General features: G+C 46.9%; 1 protein-coding gene across 1 annotated transcript in view; it reads left to right on the plus strand.

Moving 5' to 3' along the window:
- The first annotated feature begins 3252 nt into the window (after positions 1 to 3252).
- Positions 3253 to 4457, plus strand: part of Ramac (RNA guanine-7 methyltransferase activating subunit) — a 3926-nt gene continuing 2721 nt past the window's right edge. The window contains exon 1 of the mRNA XM_005357671.3: positions 3253 to 3583. The gene's annotated coding sequence lies outside the window, so the exon portion shown is untranslated. The remainder of the gene's footprint in view (positions 3584 to 4457) is intronic.

Raw genomic sequence — 4457 nt, forward strand, 5'->3', positions numbered from 1 at the left:
AGGCTGGCCTCGAACTCACAGAGATCCGCCTGCCTCTGCCTCCCGAGTGCTGGGATTAAAGGCGTGCGCCACCACCGCCCGGCTCAGACAGAGATTTTTTAAAAAGAGTTCTGTGCTAACTGTAGGTCCCTAATAGTCACATTTAAAATTTATCTTTATATGACGAAGTTAATCTTTTTTAAAAATGTTTGTTTGTTTATTTATTTATTTATTTTGTATGTAATGTTATGTCTGTGTGTATACCTACAGGCCAGAAGAGGGCGCCAGAAGATGGTTGTGAGCCACCACATGGTTGCTGGAAATTGAACTCAGGACCTTTGGAAGAGCAGGCAATGCTCTTAACCTCTGAGCCATCTCTCCAGTCCCCGAAGTTAATCTTCTAAAGGAGTCAGAGATATTTGTATTTTACAACATTTATAAGAAATATTTTGCCTCAAGTCTAGTGGTTTACTGAATTTTATTGAAGATGTGTCCATATTTATACTTGAGTATACTTGGATATAAATGTGTGTAAACACTTTGGGATTCCTGAAACTGTAATGATAGACCTTCCATTAATGTTGTAGTGTATTACAAAAACATTAATGGGCAGTGTTTTAACTGTGCCTTATAAGACATAACATCCTTGATTTGATGAGATAAGGCATTCAGAAAAGATCCCTGACAGAGAAATTAGAGTTTAATAGCAAAATGACTGGCAGGACCGCAGGGACCCGACCTGGACCCAAGTCCTGCGTCTGCTCTGTCCTCAGCAGGACGCTTTGGACAGGGGCCATTTCCAAACCTTGGTTCCCAGAATATCTGCTGCTTTGCTGGAATGATGATACGCAGAGCATGGACTCAGGGTATCCGAGTGGCAAATGCTTTTATCCACTATGCCATGTCATTGACACCGGGAATGATTTTTTTCCTTTTTCTTTAAAGATGGGGTTTCTTGTAGCCCAGCCTGTCCTTAAACTTCCTGTGTAGCAGAAACTGACCTTGAACTCCTGCTCCACAGTACCTCCACCTCCCAAGTACTGGGATTACAGTTCGCCACCAGGTCTGGGCTGATTGTTTCCAGGGAAAGTTTTCATTTTATTGACAGTATGAGAATTCACTGTGGCATCTACCTTTTATTTTTATAAATGCCCCCATTTTATGGGAGCTTTCGGAACCCTGCACCAAATGCTGTGAAAAGGGGAGTATAGTGGGTTGGTTTCCCCGATGACTTTGCCTTTAACTGTTAATCAGTACAAGAAATTGATAAAGACAAGATTCTATTTATAAACAAGTGATTCTTTTATATAGTGATTACCACACATTGCTATTTTTATAATGAACTATTAAACTAGGGATTTTTTTTTTTCTTAAGACAGGGTCTCCAGGCTGTCTCAACAAGAGCACTAGCTGCTCTTCCAGAAGACCTGGGTTCAATTCCAAGCCAACCATGTGGCATCTCACAACCATCTGTAAGTCCAGCTCCAGGGGACTGGACACCCTCATACATGTAAGCAAAGCACCACTGCACATAAAATATATATATTTGGGGTTTTGAGACAGGGTTTCTTTGTGTAGCCTTGGCTGTCCTGTAGACCAGGCTGGCTTCACAACTGTTGGAATTAAAGGCATATGAATCACCGGCTGGCTAATTAATTTTTTTTAAAAAAATAGATTCTCATGTAGCTGACGATGGCCTTAAACTCGTCATCCTCTCTCCTCTACCTCCCGAGGGCTGGGATTACTCGGGGCATAACCACACATAAATCTGTGCTCCTTTTACACTTTGATGAAATGAAACTGAAATTCCTTCTCAATGCCAATTTCCCAGACTCAAAGAAGTGGAATTTTCTCTGTTTCCTAGTGTTCTTCTGTCACGTACTCAGTTAGCAAGGACATTCCATTTCTGTCACCTTGAATATGGTATCTCTTCCTACTGGACACCAAGATTTACACACACACACACAAACACAGAGAGAGAGAGAGAGAGAGAGAGAGAGAGAGAGAGAGAGAGACAGAGACAGAGACAGAGACAGAGGAAGAGAGAGAGAGAGAGAGAGAGAGAGAGACAGAGACAGAGACAGGACACAGAGACACACACAGAGAGAGAGAGAGAGAGAATCAATCCTATCCTATTTTTGTTACAATGATGTTTCTAAACCCTGGCCTGGATTATTCATAGCTCCACTGTTTATCACAAGTATGTAGTCAGTGCTTACCTTAGGAGAAGCACAACGTTATATACTGTCAGGTGTACAAGCAAATTCAAGGAATGTATGCATAGCTGTAGCCCAGAGTCAGGAAGCGGCAATAACACATAAAGTTCAGAAAGTATTATGGAACCCAGTAGAGGTAAAACTTATTTCCAGATGGTGACGCCACACTGTGAGAATGGATATAAATTGTCAATATCAGGAGGTGTGTGTGTGTGTGTGTGTGTGTGTGTGTGTGTGTTGCATTTGTAGGGGAATGGTAAGTATTCCAAGCGTTAAGGGGGCACTGCTAATCTAGAGAAATGTAATGAATGAATAACTTATTAAGTACTGCATATGGTCTGGTTTACCATGGGCGAGAGAATGAAAGGGAAACGTCAGAAAATAGAACTTTGAAGCCAAATTAATTTTGGACCGGGACAGCAAGGGGCTGTTGAATATCTCGCACCCTAGCTGTGCTTGAATATAGCTCTAGCAGTTATGAGGAACATATGCTGGGGGCGGGGCGAGGAATGCTTTAGGAAGAGGGGCATCAACAAGAAAAAATGCTGCCTTGACACTGTTCACGGGGTGAGAACTTTGACGAGGTGCGAGCAATGGGTACCCAAGGAGTGGATGGATGTCGGAGACACTGCAGGGACAAACAACAGACTACGACGTCTGACTGAGGAATGGGAAGAAAAGGTCTTCGATTCAGACACTGAACTTTTCCAAGTCAACTGTATTCCCGAGAAGAGTGGACTGCCCGGAAAGCAATCTGAACAAAAGGTCAAGTTACACCCGGGCTAGTGAGCGTTTCCACACTAGTGAACTCTCTTAGAAGCCGCCCAGATGGTGCGGGGGAGAAACGGAGCGCCGACAATGGAGAGGCGGAGGGCGGCCGCAGGAACCTTACTGCCGAGGCTTGCTCGGGAGCGAGTCGGTGCCGCTCAAGCAGTGCAGTAGAGTCCGCTCGTCACCCCCGCCACCCAGCTCCGCTTCCGGTCTCCACAGACGCCGGGGTCGCGAGCCGCCTTCCCGCCCGGTCCCCGTGCGTCAGCGACTGCCAGGCCAGGAGATTTTAAAACACGGCGATGCCTTTAACCCTTTGGAAGGACTGGCACGCGGTCCGGCAGCGACAAGCCAGCACGGCCCACCTCCCCGACGCCGACCGACCCCACGCCGCCACCCTCCCGCCGCGCCGCGGTTCGAACGCGAGGGGCGTGGCCGGACGGAACCCCAAACCCGGCGACCTCTAGACGTCGCGACATTTGATAGGCGACTTCGGCTTTTGCGCTCCGGAAGTGGAAGTGGAGTAGTGAGGGATCCCTGCGCGTTTGGTTACCTTGGAGAGCCGTTTTGGGTGCTGCTGTGTGGACGACCGAGGCCCCTCCAGGACGTCCCGCGGAAGGGTGAGCACAGCCCTCGGAGGGTGGCGCTTCCGGTCTGGGCGGCGGAGGGACCGGGGAGGCTGCAGCCGGGAGGACGGGGAGGCGCGGCAGTCGCTCCTCGTCTAAGCCTCTCTGCCCTCGGGGCGGCTCTTTAAGGCGCTTCTGGAAGGAGCCGCGCGCGTGTTCTGACCTCTGTGCCTGTTGCTTTTGAAGTTGAAGGCCCAGACGATGAGCCTTGTCGCCTCTTGTATCCCCTCAGATGAAGAGCGAGTTTCCTCTTTGGGCTGTTAGCGCTGAGATTCTAGAGTCCTTTTAATCCAGTCCCCTAAAACTGACGCGTGTATGTGCTCGCCCCGTCTGCCCACATCTTTTTTTTTTTTAATGTGTATATGTGTGTCTACAGAGACCAGAAGTGGGCGTCGGATCCCCTGGAGCTAGAATTACAAGCAGTTGTAAGCTGCCCGGTGTGGGTACTGGGATCTGATCTGTGTCCTTTGAATGAATAGTGAGTGCTCTTGACTACTGAGCTATCTCTCCAGCCATTCCCCCAACCTTTGAGGTTTCCTTTAAACCCTGAAGCCGTATTTGCTTAATTTTCTTTATTATCTATATTTTTTGGAATTATAATTACATTTTTTCCTTCCCATGTATTCTGCTTGCTCTCCTTCAAATTCATGGCCTCTTTAGTTGTTATAGACATGTATGCTATATAACACACACACACACACACACACATACATACACAACCTGCTCAAACCTGTTTGCACAATGTTGCTTATATGTTTTTTTTTTGTTTTTTTTTGTTTTTTGTTTTTTTTTTTGGTTTTTCGAGACAGGGTTTCTCTGCGGCTTTTGAGCCTGTCCTGGAACTAGCTCTGTAGACCAGGCTGGTCTC

The sequence above is a fragment of the Microtus ochrogaster genome, chromosome 22 (genome assembly GCF_000317375.1).
Source record: "Microtus ochrogaster isolate Prairie Vole_2 chromosome 22, MicOch1.0, whole genome shotgun sequence".
In the NCBI taxonomy this organism is placed as follows: domain Eukaryota; kingdom Metazoa; phylum Chordata; class Mammalia; order Rodentia; family Cricetidae; genus Microtus; species Microtus ochrogaster.